This window comes from Microcaecilia unicolor, chromosome 4, assembly GCF_901765095.1.
Source record: "Microcaecilia unicolor chromosome 4, aMicUni1.1, whole genome shotgun sequence".
Classification (NCBI taxonomy): domain Eukaryota; kingdom Metazoa; phylum Chordata; class Amphibia; order Gymnophiona; family Siphonopidae; genus Microcaecilia; species Microcaecilia unicolor.
In genome coordinates, this window is record NC_044034.1 from 201,541,843 (window position 1) to 201,563,500 (window position 21,658).

General features: G+C 44.3%; 1 protein-coding gene across 4 annotated transcripts in view; it reads right to left on the reverse strand.

Moving 5' to 3' along the window:
* The window catches only part of KCNQ1 (potassium voltage-gated channel subfamily Q member 1), a 1,547,560-nt gene that overhangs the window by 1,428,933 nt on the left and 96,969 nt on the right, over positions 1 to 21,658 (reverse strand). The gene's annotated exons all lie outside the window — the stretch shown is intronic.

A 21,658-nucleotide genomic window follows, 5' to 3' on the forward strand; every position in this document is an offset into this window, starting at 1 on the left:
CAAACACACAGAAACAGAAACACACACACAGAAACACACACACAAACAGAAACACACACAAACAGAAACAAACACACACACAGAAACACACACACACACAAACAGAAACACACACAAACACAAACAGAAACACACACACACACAGAAACACACACATAAACACACACAAACAGCCTCGACGGTGCACCTCTAAGTGCCCCCCCGCCGCATCGCCACAACAACCCGTGCAACGGGGCATCAGAAAGCCCCTACCCCCCTTGCCGCATCACCCAACCCCTCCCCCGCCGCTTCAACAAGCCCCTCCCCCCCCACATCGACCGCCTCGCCACCCGCAACCGCTAATACAAACTCTGTCCGGCGGCTGCTGCTGCTTCTATTCAGCAGCAGCAGCCCGTACATAAAGAAAACAAAAAAACAACCTCCTAAAACGCACCTCCGTGGAGAACCATCTCACATTGGCGGAAGACCCCGGAGAAACGCCGAGACTTCAGAGGGGAGAGGAGGAGCGCATGCTGAGACTTCAGCCAATGTGAGATGCTTCTCAACGGAGGTGCGTTTTAGGAGGATTTTTTTTGTTTGTTTTATGTACGGGCTGCTGCTGCTGAATAGCAGAAGCAGCAGCCGCCAGACACAGTTTGTATTAGCGGTTGCGGGTGGTGAGGGGGTTGATGAGGGGGGGAGGGGCTTGGTGATGTGCCACGGTGGGGGGGTCGGGTGATGCGCGAGGGGGGGGACAAGGGTGGCTGGAAAGAAGCAGGGGGAGGGGAGGGTTGCTGCACATGGGTGGCTGCAGGGGGGGCAGGGAACATGGAGATAGGGATGGGGCTCCACACACCACATGGGTGCCTGCAAGGGGGACAGGGGATACAGGACGGACACTGCAGGGCGGGCAGGGGGACAGAAGGGTTGGTGGTCATCAGGGGGGACAGGTGGGTCGATGGACATGGCTGGCCACAGGGGAGGAACAGGGAAAAAGGAGAGGTGTGTCCTCAGACATGGGTGTGCACAGGAGAGGAGGGTCGCTGGACATGGGTAGCTGCAGGGGGGGCAGGGGGACAGAAGGGTCGCTGGACATGGCTGGCTGCAGGGGGGACAGGGGAGAGAGGAGGGACGCTGCACATGCGTGCCTGCAGGGGGATAGGCGGGATACTGAGGGGGGGTGCCTGAGACCACATGGGTGGCTGCAGGGGGAGCAGGGGAGACAGGAAGGACGCAGCAGGGGGAGAGGAGGGTTGATGGGCATGGGTGGCTGTAGGGGGATGCTGGACATGGGTGGCTGCAGGGGGAACACGGGGAGAGGAGGGTCGCTGCACATGCCTGGCTGCAAGGGGGCAGGGGAGAGGGAGGGGGTGAGGGGGTTCCTCATACCACACACGCAGTCACTCATTCTCTGTCTGCCACATACACTGTCACTCACACACTCACTGTCTTTGTCCCTCTCTCTCACACAGTGTCACACAGAAACACAAACACTGTCTCTCACACACTCTCTCTCGCACAAACACATACACTCTGTCTCTCTCTCTTTCACATTCTCTCTCTGACACACACGCTCCATCTCTCACACACGCTCTTTCTGAAACATACACTCCAAGGAAAACCTTGCTAGCGCCCGTTTCATTTCTAACAGAAACGGGCCTTTTTTACTAGTATACCATAAAATCTCTGAATTGGCATTCTAGTTTGTGGACAGCGGATGTGGAATTGCAATGTTCGTGCATAATATATAGTTCATAAAATAGAGATGTGTATATATATAATCTGAGTATAAATGTACACCTTTTCAGAACAGGTGCAAATTTGTGCATTTCAATTTGTGTACTATTGAGACTGACTCTGGAGGCCTATTTACTAAAGGAATTGTGACGAAATGCCTAGCCACCCGCCTGGGGTTACCCTGCGGTCACTTAAAGGGTCTATCCCCAGCACAGCTCAGGTCCGCCTGCACATGCAGGTTGTGCTCTACACTAGCACTCTTCTCCCACCGACTGGATCACAATTGCCTCTGGGCGAATCTCCTGTTCTCATATTATCCCCAGTGATTTCTAGGTTACTGGGGCCACACTCCCAGTGGTCCCACAGTTCCCAGAAAGCACTCACAGACCCAACACACAAACCCCCAGGATTTTTTTTATCAGTCCAGACAGGCAGAACGAACAAACAATTGTGTTTATTCTCAGAACTTGGAACAGTGGACAAAAAATGTGCAATTGGCAAACAATAACAGGTAACTGAAATATGGATCAATTGTAACACTAACTAAACATCTATATACTGTCTTAACAGTACCTGGGAAGATCAGGACATATAATTGTTCACAGAGCCTTAGCAAAGAGATCTGTCTCCCTCTTCTTCTAGGCCAAGATTGAACTCAAAACCAGTAATGTCCAAATGAGATGAGCTCCTGGGCCAATCAGAGCCCAGTCAACAAGATTTCAAATATATACTACTTCTTGCTCCCTGTTTTTATCAAACTAAAGTAAAGAACACTCAGTTCTCTGTAACAGTTTTACAGCAAAGAAACACCACCTGCTGGCCAAATAGGAGAAATACACTTCAGAATATAATCGATGCAGGAAAATATCTAATACATTTTACAGGCTTAAAACAGTTTCTTCACAGGCACATGCACCTTATGTTTCCTGTATTAAACAAGGATAAAAATAGTCATCTTCTTAGATTTTCAGCCTCTTAAAAGTACACAAGTGCTCCTACTACTACTACTACTACTATTTAACATTTCTAGAGCGCTACAAAGTGTACGCAGCGCTGTACAAACACAGAAGAAAGACAGTCCCTGCTCAAAGAGCTTACAATCTAATAGACAAAAAGTAAAGCATTTAAATTTAAAATATTTAAGCAGTCAAGCACAAGAGAACAGTCACAGAAGGACAGAAGATGTTGAAGGGTGGTCAGTGTGATTAGGTGTAACTCTGGTTGGAGTAGTGCGAGAAGGTGATAGAAGAATAGAAATGGGTGAGGTAAAGTAATGAGTGGGTTGATAGGGAGGTTATATAAGACATGTCACTCTAGGGGTGGGTGGGTAGAGGGGTAGGGTGGGTAGGATTAAGTCTAAAGCAGGAGAAGGTATTCTCTGCAGCCTATCTGTGAGATGGAAAATGCTCTCTGAAGCTGCTGCTATAAGTTGTTAGTTTTCTCTCCCTGAAAGAGATCCAAGCCACACCCACGAAGTTCAAACTGTCAGTGGGGAGGGTGAGGGGAGGAAATGGCAGTGCTTGATGAAAAAGAGAGCTCCTACACCCACATGGCCAACATTGTGATATATACTGGAACAAAGACAACGTAAAAATAAGCGACAATTGTGGTTCTTAAATTGTATTCATTTCCATTCATTAGACTTCTTCCATGAAACTCCTGATTCTCATCTGCACAGTTCTTGAATGCTGTGTATTTGTGTTATAATACGTTTCGATAGCATTTGAGTGCTTTAGTTGTCCCTGATAGCCTGTGATCTATAACCTTTGATTCCTTAAGTTAGAAGAACTTGTGGTTATATCTCCTTCCTTGCACTGGGGGGGGGGGGGGGGTCCTTGAAGAGCTGCACAGGAACAAGGTTTGTGGGAATCCCCTCTAGGTCCATGTGGATCTCATGGAAATCCCCTCCAGGTCAGAGGAGAAGAAAATAGTTCCTGTGGGGTTCCCACGGATGTGTACGATCCTCTCAGTGACCACCCACCTATCCAGGGTCTTCCAAGATGTCAAGTACCGCCTCCTCCCTTCAATAATTCAGCGCAGCTACACTTGCTCTCTAACCTGGCTGAGTTTTGCAAGGCTCACATTGATACACTGTGAGGAATATGAGGATGAGAGGGAGAATAAAGGCACATGGAGGAACGAGGAGGTTCGAGAGGGAGGGAGACTGGGTAGAGAAAGGAAGGAGTCTTTTCCCCTGGGGGATTGGAGAAAAGGAAAAGACTACAATTCCCAGCAGCCCTGAGTAGGTCCCATGGTAGAAACAAGAACTTAAATCCCCAACAGCCCCCAGAGGAGGTCAGGAGAAGGGCAAGAGAAGGGAGTTGGAAAAACCTGTCCCAGCAAGCCAGGATGGAAGGAGTTCTGAACCTGCCCAATCAAGCAAATGGAGAGCAGCTGAGCAATGGGTGTGGGGAGGAACCTATGGACTGGCAAGGGGAAGAAAAGGGGGAGGAACTAGAGCAGGAGGAGACAATGGAGATTGCTGCTCTGACTAAACTGGAAGGAAAGGAGGTGAAACAGAAGAAGGCTGCTCGGGTGGAGAGCCTGTTAGAAGAAGGGAAAAGGTGGCTATCCCACGAGGGGAGCTGAGAGAACAGTTTTACCAAGGAAAGGTCATGCGGGTGGTTGTCAGGGTATAATGCTGACCTGCTTGGGGAGGGACCCTTGCCACTTTCCCTAGGTTGATTTCTTTTGAAAGGGAGAGAGGAGGAGTGGCGGTTTTGGGCATAACTGCTATACATGAACTACTGGGAGTTTGAACCCTTTTTGATCTACCGTGTTTGGAGAATTACTTTGCATAACTGCTATACATGAACTGCTAGGAGTCTGAACCCTTTCTGAACTGCTGTGTTTGGGGAATTGTTTTGCATAACTGCTGACATGAACTGCTGGGGAGGGTTTGAATCCTTTCTGGAGCTACCGTGTTTGGAAAATTACTCTGCATACCTGCTATACATGAACTGCTGGGAGTTTGAGCCCTTTTTTGAGCTACTTTGTTTGAAGAATTGCTTTGCATAACTGCTTTATATGAACTGCTGAGATTTTTGAACCTTTTGGGTTTTGTTTTGAATACTATGCTGTTGAACTGCTATGCTTCTTGAGAAATGCTGTGGTGGGAACTACCTTTGGAGGAGCAGTTGACACAAAGGGATTACAATAAAGTATAATCTGCAGGGCCGCCGAGAGACTAGGCCAGGCCTGGAGCAAGGCCGCCCTGCCTCCGCCCCCCTGCCACTCCCCCCGCGGTCTCACCTGCCTGCCTCCACGGCTCCGGGCCCCCTGCATTCAAGGCGGCAGTCGCAGATCGCCTCTCTTCGGGCCTTCCCTCCTTGTGTCCCGCCCTCATCTGATGTAACTTCCATTTCCGCGAGGGCGGGACACAGGGAGAGAAGGCCCGAAGGGAGGCGATCTGTGACTGCCGCTTCGAATGCAGGGGGCCCGGAGCTGAGGAGGCAGGCAGGTGAGACCGGGAACTGCGGCACCGGGCCCCCCTTGGAGGCCCGGGGAATTTTGTCCCCCCTCAGCAGCCCTGATGATCTGATCTTGTAGATTGCCGTGTGCTCTTTAGCAGTGGGTTACAGCACGCAGCTCAACTAAAGGGCCGAGGGACTCAAGAGTCTCCCGGTTCAGGAGACTTTTCCAAGAGTCTGCCAGTGGTGGAGACCTTACAACACACTTGGGCCAGCAGCATCAGAGGTCACCTGATCTACTGGTATGTATATGTGGCAACCTCCATGCAGCTGCACTTTATTAATTTGGAAATATTAATTGGGAAGAATACATACTTTGTAAATGGGTCTTGCCAGAGCCTCTATTGTATTTCAGTAGCATAATTAAATGAAATATTTATTTTGGAAGGTTACAGGTAGAGGTGGGGATGGAAGAGATTACTTGCAGGGTTGGGTGGGGAGGGAATGGATGGGCGTGGAAGGGTGAAATTTCTGTCCCCATGAAACTTATTCCCAACTAAGGCTGTAATCTATTTTCCTAATTATTCAACTTTAAAAAAGGAGACTATGATAAAATGAGAAGAACGGTTAAAAAAAAAAACTTAGGGGGGCAACTGAGAGAGTAAAAACTGTACAACAGGCATGGACACTGTTCAAAAATACCATCCTGGAGGCCCAGGCCAAACATATTCCGTGAATTAGAAAAGAAAGACAGATGTCCAAAAGACAGCCGGCACGCTTGAAAAGTGAGGTGAAGGAAGCTATTAGGGCTAAAAGAAACGCCTTCAGAAAATGGAAGAAGTAACTGTCTGAAAATAACAAGAAACCACTTAAATCTCCCTAATATACGAAATTCTTTGGTAACTTTAATGCTCTTCACATATCCAAAGATAAGAACTATGAGAATGCCCACAGTCTACTTGCCAAACATACATTGGCCTTAGTGATTACAAAACTCAGCCATCCATGTATCTCATTTCAATACCTTCATAGATTAACTCATTTTTGGGAACCCTCGGACGATACCACTAAAAGGCAATCTCATACATTTCTGCCTAGTGGCTCAGCATCTCTTCATAGGGTCTTCCCTCAATTTACTACTAGTGCTGTTTTTAATGCTGTGACACACAAACTCAAAAAGTGCAAAAATAATGTACGTGTATTAAATAAATAAAGGACTCTTAAAGAACTTATCTTGAGTTCTAATCCATGTCTCTCGCTGGTATGATCCACTTAGGCTTCCCCTAAATTGCGCCCGACGCCGCGGGTTTCAAAACTTGCATCAGGGACTCGGGTTAAAGACCACCTTAGATTCACAGCGGTATATAAGCATAGACATCCGAAAACACTGCACTCGAATGTTCTTGGAAGGCGCTATTTAAAGGCTGTAGGATAATGGCGCATCCTAATGACGTCTCTGTAAAAGAAGTAAGAGCAAAAGTCTGGCGCTAGTTAATACATTCACTTCATTGCCCTTACTAAAACAATTTCTGAAAGAAGAGATAATTGCAAACTGAAAATATATATGTATATATATATTTTTTCGTTCATATATGAATTCCAACTACACATGCATGATGGTAATGTCTCCATGTTATAGATAAATGGAGTAAAAAGGACAAAAATAAAGATGGATTATGGATTAAATCATTGAATTCCATTCTACCGATTCATTCAATCCATGAGGATTAATTGTATGTAGCTTGTGTATCCACCACTGTTCTCTTCTAATCAGGGCTGTAGTACGGTCCCGTCCTCCTCTAGATTCTAAAACCTGTTCTATTATGAACCATCTAAGGTCCGTAAATATATGGTGATGTTGCAAACAGTGCAGTACTAGAGGAGCCGATAATGTTTTAGTATTCAGCCTACTTTTATGTTCAATCAGCCGTACTTTCATAGTTCTCATCGTTCGCCCTACATAGTACAGAGAACATGGACAATATATGATATATACCACATAAGATGATAAACAAGTAGTCTGTTGTTCCATGTTGTACATGTGTTGAGTGCTCGCATGGAACCATTGAGTCATTATACTGGTCATTGTACAAAACTGGCATTGACCACACGGTCGATGGCATCCTGTTCCCTTAATTGGGAGCCGTGGGGGAAACTGTGTATGCACTAGTTGGTCTCTAAGATTTCTACCCCTAGTGTAAGCTATACAAGGTTGTTCCTGAAACACTGGGTGAAAAGTCAGTACTTGCCAATGTTTGAAAATTAGGTGAGATACCTCAGTGGCTAAGGTGGAAAAGCCTAGAACACAAACTGTTTTGTCCATTTGTTCCTTCTCCTTCTCTGTATTTAGTAACAGTAATGAACGTTGGGCATACCAAGCTCTTTTATATGCCTGTTGAATGCACTTATAGGTGTAACCTCGCATTTGTAATTTTGACATCAGAATCGAGGCTTGAGCTTTGAACGCTTCATCTGTAGAGCAAATACGACGGAGACGTAAGAACTGTCCTATTGGAAGAGACCACTTCAATTTATGTGGATGATGACTATTCCAGGATAGCAAAGTATTGCGGTCGGTGGGTTTGTGGTACACTGTAGCCTGTAGTTTACTCCCTGCCTTGTATATCCACGTGTCCAAAAATGATATATTGATGGTACTGCTGTTTGCTGTAAATTTCAAGTTTTTATCCCTGTTATTTAACCATTGTAAAAATAACTGAAGATGTTCTTCCGTACCTTCCCAAAGGAAAAATATATCATCAATGAAACGGAGCCAATTCCTGATGTTGTGTTTATACCATTGTGACTGGTATAAATAAATTTCCTCAAATTGGCTAACATACAGGTTAGCCACACTCGGGGCGGCTGCTGTACCCATGGCGACTCCTTTCTTTTGTAAATAAAACGTATGATCGAATTCAAAATAGTTGTGTTTCAATACCAACGATGCAAAAGCCATTAATAAATCAATGGAAATTCTATCTTCTACTGTATACTCCAAAAGGGTCTTCCGTACTATCTCCAAAGCGGCCTCTTGTGGAATGTTAGAATATAACGCTTCGATGTCCAACGTTACAAGAAGGACTGTCGGGGACACATGATCCATAGCTTCAATGTGTCGCAAAAAATGAACCGTATCCTGTATGTATGATTTGGCTAGCTTAACTTGTGGTTGAAGAAAATGGTCCAGCATTTGGACAAAGGTTCCAAAATGGTGCCTGTAAGGGATACAATAGGGCGTCCCGGAGGTTGATTTAAACTTTTATGCACTTTGGGCACCGTATAAAACACCGGAGTTCGTGGGTCACGAGGTTGTAAAAATCTAGCCTCTGCCTTTGTTAGCATTGCTTGTTGGACTGCCTTTTCTACCACTTCTGAAATGGCTGTTTGTAAAGTCTCTTTTGGATCAATTGGTAACACTTGGTAAAATTCAGGGTCCCGAAGTTGACGATAAACTTCTTGGACATACGAGTATTTATTTTGGATTACTATCGAGCCCCCTTTGTCCGCCGGGCGGATAATAATATTTGGGTCTGTAGCTAATTCCTGAAGGGCTCCCCGTTCCTCCCGAGTGGTGTTTACAAAGCACTTGTTCCTTGAGGTCTTAGCCTCTTGTACCGATTCCAGTTGTTCAAGATCCCGCAATACAAGTGCTTTGAACATAGCTATGTGGGGGTCCATCGGTCCCGGAGGAACCCAACTTGATTTAGGACGAAAAATAGAGATGTCTCTCCTAATACCAGTACCCTGAGAAAAAAATAATTTGACTTGCAAATTACAAAAAATGCGGGCCAAATCAATACGGATATTAAAAGAATTATATAATACTGTAGGAACAAACGACAGCCCTCGTTCTAATACCCTGGACTGTACCAATGTCAATTGTTTTTCTGATATATTAATTATATTTGATTGCGCTGTTGGCCGGATCTTGTCACCGGACCTGTGCCCCCTAAAAAAGGTTGTGTGGAAGGTAACGAGGAGCCTACTGTACTACCCAGAGGTATATCAGACCTGGATGTCTGCCCGGCGGACAAAGGGGGCTCGATAGTAATCCAAAATAAATACTCGTATGTCCAAGAAGTTTATCGTCAACTTCGGGACCCTGAATTTTACCAAGTGTTACCAATTGATCCAAAAGAGACTTTACAAACAGCCATTTCAGAAGTGGTAGAAAAGGCAGTCCAACAAGCAATGCTAACAAAGGCAGAGGCTAGATTTTTACAACCTCGTGACCCACGAACTCCGGTGTTTTATACGGTGCCCAAAGTGCATAAAAGTTTAAATCAACCTCCGGGACGCCCTATTGTATCCCTTACAGGCACCATTTTGGAACCTTTGTCCAAAATGCTGGACCATTTTCTTCAACCACAAGTTAAGCTAGCCAAATCATACATACAGGATACGGTTCATTTTTTGCGACACATTGAAGCTATGGATCATGTGTCCCCGACAGTCCTTCTTGTAACGTTGGACATCGAAGCGTTATATTCTAACATTCCACAAGAGGCCGCTTTGGAGATAGTACGGAAGACCCTTTTGGAGTATACAGTAGAAGATAGAATTTCCATTGATTTATTAATGGCTTTTGCATCGTTGGTATTGAAACACAACTATTTTGAATTCGATCATACGTTTTATTTACAAAAGAAAGGAGTCGCCATGGGTACAGCAGCCGCCCCGAGTGTGGCTAACCTGTATGTTAGCCAATTTGAGGAAATTTATTTATACCAGTCACAATGGTATAACACAACATCAGGAATTGGCTCCGTTTCATTGATGATATATTTTTCCTTTGGGAAGGTACGGAAGAACATCTTCAGTTATTTTTACAATGGTTAAATAACAGGGATAAAAACTTGAAATTTACAGCAAACAGCAGTACCATCAATATATCATTTTTGGACACGTGGATATACAAGGCAGGGAGTAAACTACAGGCTACAGTGTACCACAAACCCACCGACCGCAATACTTTGCTATCCTGGAATAGTCATCATCCACATAAATTGAAGTGGTCTCTTCCAATAGGACAGTTCTTACGTCTCCGTCGTATTTGCTCTACAGATGAAGCGTTCAAAGCTCAAGCCTCGATTCTGATGTCAAAATTACAAATGCGAGGTTACACCTATAAGTGCATTCAACAGGCATATAAAAGAGCTTGGTATGCCCAACGTTCATTACTGTTACTAAATACAGAGAAGGAGAAGGAACAAATGGACAAAACAGTTTGTGTTCTAGGCTTTTCCACCTTAGCCACTGAGGTATCTCACCTAATTTTCAAACATTGGCAAGTACTGACTTTTCACCCAGTGTTTCAGGAACAACCTTGTATAGCTTACACTAGGGGTAGAAATCTTAGAGACCAACTAGTGCATACACAGTTTCCCCCACGGCTCCCAATTAAGGGAACAGGATGCCATCGACCGTGTGGTCAATGCCAGTTTTGTACAATGACCAGTATAATGACTCAATGGTTCCATGCGAGCACTCAACACATGTACAACATGGAACAACAGACTACTTGTTTATCATCTTATGTGGTATATATCATATATTGTCCATGTTCTCTGTACTATGTAGGGCGAACGATGAGAACTATGAAAGTACGGCTGATTGAACATAAAAGTAGGCTGAATACTAAAACATTATCGGCTCCTCTAGTACTGCACTGTTTGCAACATCACCATATATTTACGGACCTTAGATGGTTCATAATAGAACAGGTTTTAGAATCTAGAGGAGGACGGGACCGTACTACAGCCCTGATTAGAAGAGAACAGTGGTGGATACACAAGCTACATACAATTAATCCTCATGGATTGAATGAATCGGTAGAATGGAATTCAATGATTTAATCCATAATCCATCTTTATTTTTGTCCTTTTTACTCCATTTATCTATAACATGGAGACATTACCATCATGCATGTGTAGTTGGAATTCATATATGAACGAAAAAATATATATATACATATATATTTTCAGTTTGCAATTATCTCTTCTTTCAGAAATTGTTTTAGTAAGGGCAATGAAGTGAATGTATTAACTAGCGCCAGACTTTTGCTCTTACTTCTTTTACAGAGACGTCATTAGGATGCGCCATTATCCTACAGCCTTTAAATAGCGCCTTCCAAGAACATTCGAGTGCAGTGTTTTCGGATGTCTATGCTTATATACCGCTGTGAATCTAAGGTGGTCTTTAACCCGAGTCCCTGATGCAAGTTTTGAAACCCGCGGCGTCGGGCGCAATTTAGGGGAAGCCTAAGTGGATCATACCAGCGAGAGACATGGATTAGAACTCAAGATAAGTTCTTTAAGAGTCCTTTATTTATTTAATACACGTACATTATTTTTGCACTTTTTGAGTTTGTGTGTCACAGCATTAAAAACAGCACTAGTAGTAAATTGAGGGAAGACCCTATGAAGAGATGCTGAGCCACTAGGCAGAAATGTATGAGATTGCCTTTTAGTGGTATCGTCCGAGGGTTCCCAAAAATGAGTTAATCTATGAAGGTATTGAAATGAGATACATGGATGGCTGAGTTTTGTAATCACTAAGGCCAATGTATGTTTGGCAAGTAGACTGTGGGCATTCTCATAGTTCTTATCTTTGAAAATAACAAGAAGCAGCATAAGGAGTGTCAAAGCAAATGCAAGGCGCAGATAAAGAAGGGCAAGAGGGATTACGAAAAAAAGATACCATTAGAGGCAAAAAAACATAGCAAAATTTTTTTTCGGTATATTAAAAGCAGGAGGCCGCTGGATGACCGAGGGGTAAAAGGGGCAATCAAGGAAGATAAAGACGTAGCGGAGAGATTGAATGAATTCTTTGCTTCGGTCTTCACTGAGGAAGATTTGGGTGGGATACCGATGTCGAAAATGGTATTTCAAGCGGACGAGTCGGAGAAACTTACTGACTTCACAGTAAACCTGGAGGACGTAATGGGGCAGTTCAGCAAACTGAAGAGTAGCAAATCTCCTGGACCGGATGGTATTCATCCTAGAGTACTGATAGAACTGAAAAATGAGCTTGCGGAGCTACTGTTAGTGATAAGCAATTTATCCTTAAAATTGAGCATGGTACCGGAAGATTGGAGGGTGGCCAATGTAACGCCCATTTTTAAAAAAGGTTCCAGGGGAGATCCGGGAAATTATAGACCGGTGAGTCTGACGTCGGTGCCGGGGAAAATGGTATAGGCTATTATTAAAAACAAAATTACAGAGCACATCCAAGGACATGGATTACTGAGACCATGTCAGCACGGCTTTTGTGTGGGGAAATCTTGCCTGACCAATTTTCTTCAATTCTTTGAAGGAGTAAACAAACATGTGGACAAAGGGGATCCGGTTGATATTGTGTATCTGGATTTTCAAAAGGCATTTGACAAGGTACCCCATGAAAGGTTACAGAGGAAATTGGAGGGTCATGGGATAGGACGAAATGTCCTATTGTGGATTAAAAACTGGTTGAAGGCTAGGAAACAGAGAGTGGGGTTAAATGGGCAGTATTTACAATGGAGAAGGGTAGTTAGTGGGATTCCTCAGGGGTCTGTGCTAGGATCGCTGCTTTTTAATATATTTATAAATGATTTAGAGATGGGAGTAACCAGCGAGGTAATTAAATTTGCTGATGACACAAAGTTATTCAAAGTCGTTAACTCGCGAGAGGATTGTGAAAAATTACAGACGGACCTTACGAGACTGGGCGGCTAAATGGCAGATGATGTTTAATGTGAACAAGTGCAAGGTGATGCATATGGGAAAAAAGAACCCAAATTATAGCTACGTCATGCAAGGTTCCATGTTAGGAGTTACGGACCAAGAAAGGGATCTGGGTGTCGTCGTCGATAATACACTGAAACCTTCTGCTCAGTGTGCTGCTGCGGCTAGGAAAGTGAATAGAATGTTGGGTATTATTAGGAAAGGTATGGAAAACAGGTGTGAGGATGTTATAATGCCGTTGTATCGCTCCATGGTGCGACCGCACCTTGAGTATTGTGTTCAATTCTGGTCGCCGCATCTCAAGATATAGTAGAATTGGAAAAGGTGCAGCGAAGGGCGACTAAAATGATAGCGGGGATGGGACGACTTCCCTATGAAGAAAGACTAAGGAGGCTAGGGCTTTTCAGCTTGGAGAAGAGACATGATAGAGGTATATAAAATAATGAGTGGAGTGGAACAGGTGGATGTGAAGCGTCTGTTCATGCTTTCCAAAAATACTAGAACTAGGGGGCATGCGAAGAAACTACAGTGTAGTAAATTTAAAACAAATGGGAGAAAATGTTTCTTCACCCAATGCATAATTAAACTCTGGAATTCGTTGCCGGAGAACATGGTGAAGGCGGTTAGCTTGGCAGAGTTTAAAAAGGGGTTAGACAGTTTAAGTACATAAGTAATGCCACACTGGGAAAAGACCATCGAGCCCAGCATCCTGTCCACAACATGTTATTCCTGGAATTGTGGATTTTTCCCAAGTCCATTTAGTAGTGGTTTATGGACTTGTCCTTTAGGAAACCGTCTAACCATAAGTCCATAAACCACTACTAAATGGACTTGGGAAAAATCCACAATTCCAGGAATAACATGTATAGAATGTTTGTACGTTTGGGAAGCTTGCCAGGTGCCCTTGGCCTGGATTGGTCGCTGTTGTGGACAGGATGCTGGGCTCGATGGACCCTTGGTCTTTTCCCAGTGTGGCATTACTTATGCACTTATGTAGACTGAAAGCTGTTTGAACATAGCTGTAGCCCAATCTCCACTACAGAGAGGCTTATGCAGAAAGCTGAGGGTGAAGCCACATGCAGATGTCTGTTTCTACCAGGAGCATAATCCCATAATATGCAGCAAGCTGTGTATGTAAATTTTATGCACACAGAACTTGCATGTAAATGGGGGGAGGGGGAAGCCTGCCTGACACATGCATACAAAGGTTTGGTGATAAGCACAGTTTCTTATACACATGTTGGAACAAAAATTACAGTGTCAGCGTGTTCCTCTGTATTCAGTGTTCTTCTGTGAATAAATATTAGAAGTAGCCTAGTGATTAGTGCAGTGGCCTGAGATCCTAAAGAACTGGGTTTTATTCCCACTGCAGTTCCTTGTGACTCTGAGCAAGTCACTTAACCCTCCATTGCCTCATGTACAAAATAAGTATCTGCATATAATATGTAAACCTACACCTGACAACATGCATCATGAGCACCAGCTCTTTCCCAGCTATCCCAGTAAGATGTCCATGCCTGAGGCAATATGCTATGCCCAGACACCAGGAAGACAGCTAAAACTATAGTCACAGTGTGAGTTATAGACTACCCTACTAAACCTGATCAGAGAGAGCAATTTTCAAAAGCCATTTACATAAGGGGCTGCCTGGCTGGGTTCACATCGGGCTCTGCAACTTAGATTAGATAAATACATTTTCTGCTTATTTATAACCCAAACTTTTGCTAACTTCTGCTCAGTCTGTGTTGAGGCACCAGTCCTCAATTTTACTCGGAACTTCTTTAATTTATTTTTGGTTGGAGAAAGGAATCCTATCTCTCCTAAATAACTCTCCTCATGCACTGGAGCTGAATCCTTATTTATATCTATCCTTCCTTTGGGACAATAAAGAAAAGCCTACAGTAACCTGCATCAATTGAACCATCCAGGGATATCAGAACCAGAAACTCTAAAGTTCAAACCTGCAATCCGTGAGTTAAGAAACTTATTTTAACTACATAATCTAATTCTATAACTCTGAATCTTTTAGACTCCTTAAAACTAAAGGAAACCTATGCACTGTCTCCAAGAATTTCACATAGAAGTGCTAAGCGCAGCCATTTGTTTCTCTATTTGATGGAAGACTTTGTTAACTGATCTGCATTCAAGTGAACTAGTAGCTAAGAAAAGCAATGTTTAGGACTGTAAGTGCATTCATCAGAAAAGTTAAACTTACGAAAAAACAGAAGATTTGTGGAAGTTTTAAAACCAGAATCTTTGAGAGACTGTGCCAGAATTGACCACATTCCTAAGAGCATTCAAGTCAAGTACCTTCCTTTTGTCTTTCAAGCACCTTTCCCTGCTCAAGAGCAACCCCCCCCCCCTCCCCCCCGGTTGTCAGCAATCAAAGACAGTCAGAGAAGTCAGGAGGAAAACTGTTTTGTATTGGCATACATTTTAAAGCAAGCATAAGGATTAAGAAATGAAATTAGCTTAAAATGACTGTTGCAGAATTGATCAGAAACTTTGAAGCAGGATATCAGAGTGAGACAGAATCTTCCAACTTGAGTTCTTTGTGTTGCATCTGTCACACCTCTGTGCTAACTACCTTGAAGGTGCTCTGAAGTTCCCCTCCCTTCTTCCACCAGCCAAAGCCAGAAATCTGAGACCTGAAGATCCTCTGAGCAAGGAGGGTGGGAAGCAATAAGTTGCTAAGAGACTCAATGAGGGAGGACCCTGACTACTCTCCCCCTCCCATCTCCTCTGCTCAATATCTTATCAAAGCAGGAAATCTGAGCCTGAAGATCCTCTGGGCAAGGAGGGTGGGAAGCAATTAGTTGCTAAGAGACTGATTGAGGGAGGACCCTGACTCAGAGCTACTCTCCCCCCTCCCATCTCCTCTGCTCATTATCTTATCACTGAAACCTGATCCAGTAACGATCTCAACAGCCTGAAAGGCAGACCCTCTTCCTAAATCAGTGAAGAGAGGGAAGCAATGATCAGTAGCCCACAGCGAAAAGAAACCAAAATGAATACCTTCAAACTACTCCTAATAATCTACTCCTTAACACTAACCACCCCTCTTACAGAAAGTAACATTAAACGCATATTATATAATCATCAACGATTGATCAGATACACCACACCTCAACAAACTGACAACAACTTAAACAAAGGAAGACCACCAACATGCGGACAACCACCACAGAATGCAAAGAAGGGTCCAAACAAACTCACCTCAACAAAAAAATGACAACTAATAGAAGTCCACACAATTCCAAACGTAGAAGACCCATTCCAAACAATCCAAGTGGGCTACAATGCCAGATCCGCAGTAAACAAAACAGCAATACTAACAGACTGGATCATGGCAGAATACCTTGACCTACTCTTCATCAATGAAACCTGGATCCATGACCAAAAGGACCCCATAATCCTAGACCTATGCCCTCCAGAATACAAAATCACACACTGGACCAGAAAGGGAAAGAGAGGCGGAGGCATAGCACTAATCTATCCATCCCCACTTTACCACCGAAACTACTGCCGAGTCTATGATACCTGTCACATCCCTCACCTGTTCGACGCTCTTCCCGGCTAGGTCATCCCGCAGTTCCGTCTGAAAGGGACGAGGATCAGTCTTAGGAGGGTCTGTTTCTGTTTCCTATTTCTGGCAGCCGTCATCTTGGTTGGATCAATGGCCGCAGCCATCTTGGATAGCTCAAGAGTTGAAGCCATCTTGGAGTAACGAGGACAAGAAGGAAGCCCATATTTGGTCCTTTGATATCTCCTGTGGGGGCAGCCATTTTGGATTCAGCTGAGGATGGTTGACTCTGATTGTCTTACTATTTAAAGCCTTGCCTTCAGTCCTTCTGTGCTTACAAGACCTTCTCTATGTCTCCGTGATCGTCTACTTGGACGACATTCTAGTCTTCTCGTCGGATCCCCATGCACATGTGGGTCACATGCGCACCGTTTTACAGTGTCTACGGGAGCACCGGCTGTTTGCCAAACTCAGCAAGTGGGCTTTTCATCAAGAATCTACCCCGTTCCTAGGCTACATCGTTACCCCTGAGGGCCTTAAGATGGATCCCAGTAAATTACAAGCTATCCAAGAATGGCCGGTACCTCAGGGTCTCAAGGCCCTCCAGTGTTTCCTCAGGTTTGCCAACTACTACCGCCAATTTATTCCTCACTATTCCCAGGTTACGGCACCACTGACTTCCATGACCAAGAAGGGGGCAGAGGTTCGAGAGTGGTCTGCTGCAGCCCTTACAGCTTTTACCACTTTGAAGAAGGCTTTTCTCACAGCTCCTATTATCCGCAGTCCAGACATCAATAAACCCTTCGTGGTGGAGGTCGATGCCTCGTCTCTGGGAGCAGGGGCAGTATTATCCCAGGTAACAGAGACAGGTAAACGGCTTCCGTGTTTCTTTTACTCCCGAAAATTCACCCCAGCAGAACGAAACTACACAGTTGGGGACCGAGAGTTACTGGCACTGAAACTCGCACTCCAGGAATGGAGACATCTATTGGAAGGAGCCATCCATGTCTTCACTGTGGTCACTGACCACAAGAATCTTTTGTACCTGCAAGAGGCTAAAAGATTAAATCCAAGGCAGGCCCGGTGGTCGCTCTTTTTCGCAAGATTCCGATTTCATCTAGTGTTTCGCACAGCTGAAAAAAACACTCAGGCGGACGCCCTGTCCCGAGTCTTCGAGAGCCCGGAAGATTCTGAGGAACCTCGACCTATGCTGGATCCAGCTTGTCTGGCCCCCGTCCTAGCGACAACACTCCCAGGCCGAGCCATGGTGCCCCTTGGGGCATGAAGGAAGATACTGCAGTGGGGTCATTCTTCCACCTTTGCCAGGTACTTCAGCTACCACAAGACTCTACATCTAATCTCCCGACAGTACTACTGGCCTCACATGGCGCAGGATGTTCAGCAGTTTGTTGGTTCCTGTCCTACTTGTGCTCGAACTAAATCTGCAGTGGGTAAGCCCTGGGGAGATCTCCAGCCAGAAACAGTTTTTCTGTTTTTCTATGTTTGTGCATTCACAGGTTATAGTGGCGAGTCAGATCTATATGATTAAGCAGGCACGTTTTATATAATGTAGCGTGTCTGTTCAGTTGTCTCAATGTGAGTTTTGTAGTTTGGCGCTATTGGCCAGTGGATAGGTAGTATGTAGTTTGGATTGTAATTGACGATTGTGTATGTGTTTTATGTGTAATTTTTTAGGACTGGTGCAGCTTGGTTGGAACATATTTTTGCCAATATTTTCAGCAACGGGGTTTTTTTATTCTCCGTTTTTTTTAATTCCGGGGGTGTTTTTTCGGTAGTGACGTGAGATATTGTTTGAGCGGGGCTTGACTTGTTTGAGCAGTCCCTCCGTAATGTTTTGTACAGCGAATAGTGTAGGCATTTAAAGTTTTTACACGTCTTTAGCACCGATTGGTTTGTTTTTACAAAGAGTTGCCACGTCAATTTTGGGTGTGCCCTTTGAAGAGCGGGTTTAAATGGTGACGTGGCAGCGTGATTCCTTTTGTTCACCTACGCGTTGCTGAATTGTTCACATATTGAGTAAGCTGCACAAAGTCGTCTGTATGACAAAAGGCTTTCTTGTTGTTTGTTTTTAGCTTGTATTGTAAGATTTGAATTGGTTGTTGGTGTGTTTGGTTTTTAGGATTGAGCCATCATTTAATTGAGCAGCGGCGTGCAGTTGGGCGTCCTCTCCCTGATGAAGCTTGACCCAGCGAAATGGGACCGTTGGGGAGGCCCTTAGTATAAGCTGCAACAAAGCTAAGTTCCCTTGCTCTATATGTTTGGCTGCTTTTTTTGTATCACATTATATTCATGTATTTACATTTGTGTGAACACCATGGAAGGATGTTGGTATGGACCTATGATTAAAATATGGTGGCATTATATGTAATCTTATTAAGTGATATCAAGATTAAGTTGTCACCAGTCTGAGGTCCTGTCCTCCGTTTACGATCAATTCATTTCTTGCAATTTGTTTAATTTGATCAGCTAAAGTTTGTTGGATACAAATGTAACAAATAAAATTAAAAAAAAAAAATCACTTTGATTGTAACCACAGAAAAGCGGTATATCAAGTCCCATCCCCTTTCAACCTCATAAAAATTTCTTGCACATAAAATTTTAGCAATGATATGTACATTCAGAAGAATGGATGCCGGTCAAGCTCATTTTCAAAGCACTTAGCCTCCCAAAGTTCCATAGAAACCTATGGAACTTAGCCTCCCAAAGTGCTTTGAAAATATGCCTCAATGTGCCCTGACACTTTCATTTTTGTTCCAACATGCACACAAGCTTGTTACCTCCTCGCCGTCTTTTAAACTTGCAGGCACTTCTGGTTGTAGAAGCCAAAAATGGTAGTTATTATTAAAACTGGCATTAAATCTTCTCTGTTAACCCTTCCATGCTTTCTCAGACCTGGCAAGATATTTCTTGCGTTGTCCATAAGGCAAAAGCCACTTTTTCTTTCTGTGCATTCCCCAGATTACTTAACAGCCTCATTACTAGACATTTAAATGCAATGTGTGGCTATGTCTTCTGAACGAGTTAACACCTGTGTTCAATCCCTCTCTGCACTTATTGTCAATTAACATTCACGCACAACCCTGGCTAGGCTTTCTGCATCATCACTCCTGAACTGAAGGTGGTTACCTTTGAAAGTTAATCAAAAAATGTATTAAGTTAGAAAAAAATCAAAACATAAAAAAAATAAGATACCTTTTTTACGGGAAAATTAGGTTCTTACCTTGGTAATTTTCTTTCCTTTAGTCACAGCAGATGAATCCATTAACTGATTGGTTGAATCCGCCTACCAGCACGTGGAGATAAAGAACCGGCCTTTTTTTACTAGTTAATTATAATACCCTTCTATTTATTTTCTATTCCTTTCCTAATCATTCCTAACATTCTATTTGCTGTTTTTTTTTTTTGCTGCTGCTGGTGTATACTGAACACAAGATTTCAACATATTGACCATGATGACACCTTGTTCTTTTTCTTGGGTGGTGACTCCTAATGTGTAACCTAGCATCAAATGGGAAAATTAGGTTCTTACCTTGATAATTTTCTTTCCTTTAGACACAGCAGATGAATCCATTAACTGACGGTTATATCCGCCTACCAGCAGGTAGAGATAAAGAACATTGAAAAACCATAGTGCCTCTTGGACAGCTAGCCCCAACTGCCTTCAGCATTTGAGATTTCCAAAGCAGAGTGAACCATAAAGGTATAATAACATAAACTTTCCTCACAGCGAACAAATGCCTATTCTGGAATAGGAGCAATAACCATACAAAGGAGGGATGAACTCAACCTCCTGTAGTAGAACATCATGTAGAAATTTTGACAACTGGTATCCAACTTCTCCCAATAAGATCTATATCTGCATGAAAGATCTGAACAAAAAACAAAGTCAGACAGGGAGGGATCATGGATTCATCTGCTGTGACTAAAGGAAAGAAAGTTACCAAGGTAAGAACCTAATTTTCCCTTCCTTGTCATCAGCAGCAGATGAATTCATTAACTAATGGGATGTACAAAAGCAATCCCTACTTAGGGTGGGAACAGGCCACACCGCGAGCAAGCACTTGTGCTCCAAAAATAGCGTCCTGCTTCGCTGCAACATCCAGCCTATAATGCCGGACAAATGAGAGCTGAGAAGCCCAAGTAGCCTCACTACAGATCTCTTGAAGACAGAGTGCACTCGTTTCAGCCTATGAGGAGGAAATCGCTCTTGTGGAATGCGCCTTAAACGCTTCAGGCGGAGACCAACCTGAAAGCAGACACGCAGAAAAAATGACTACCTTGAGCCAACGGGTTATAGTGGCCTTACACGCAGGGCCTCCACGCCGAGGACCTGACAACAAGACAAAAAGGCGATCAGAAGTCCTGAAGTAATTTGACATCTGTCGATACCGCAACAGCGCCCTGCGGACATCCAGAAAATGTAACTGCCCAAAGGAGTCCGGGAACTCTTCCCTAGAAATGGAAGGAAGAAAAATGGGCTGGTTCAGATGAAATGCTGAAACCACCTTAGGCAGGTAGGAAGGCACTGTACGTACCGTTACTCCGGACTCCGAGAATTGCAGATAAGGGTCCCGACAGGACAGCGCCTGCAGCTCAGACACGCATCTAGCCGATGTAATGGCCACCAAAAAGACTGTCTTGAGAGTCACATCCTTCTCCGAAGCTCAATTAAGCGGCTCGAAAGGCGAACGCTGGAGAGCCTTCAACACCAGCCCCAGCCTAAGCACCCCTCTGAAAAATCGGGCAATGTCCGGATGAGCAGCAAGGGACAAGCCAGCGACTTTCCCTCAATAGTATGATAATGCTGCCACTTGCACCCGCAGGGAATTGTAAGCTAGGCCTTTTTGTAAGCCCTCCTGCAAAATGTCCAGCACTGTGGAGACTGTAGTCTGCGTGGGTGTGATCGCCTTTGAAACACCCCACACCTCAAATTTGCGCCAGATCCAAGCATAAGCTGCGGAGGTGGACCACTTGCGGGCCTGCAAGAGAGTGGAGATGAACTTGTTAGAGTAGCCCTTGTCTCTCAATTGCGTCCTCTCAATAGCAGGCCGTAAGACCAAATCGGCAAGGATCCTCCATAGACACCGGACCCTGAACCAACAGGTTCGGCACCAGGGGCAAATGCACCAGAGCGTCCACCAACATCCGGCGGAGATCCGCATACCATGGACGCCTTGGCCAATCTGGAGCAATGAGAACCACCAGACCTTGGTGCTGTCGAATCCGCAGTAGGACTCGCCCTATCAAGGGCCAAGGAGGGAACA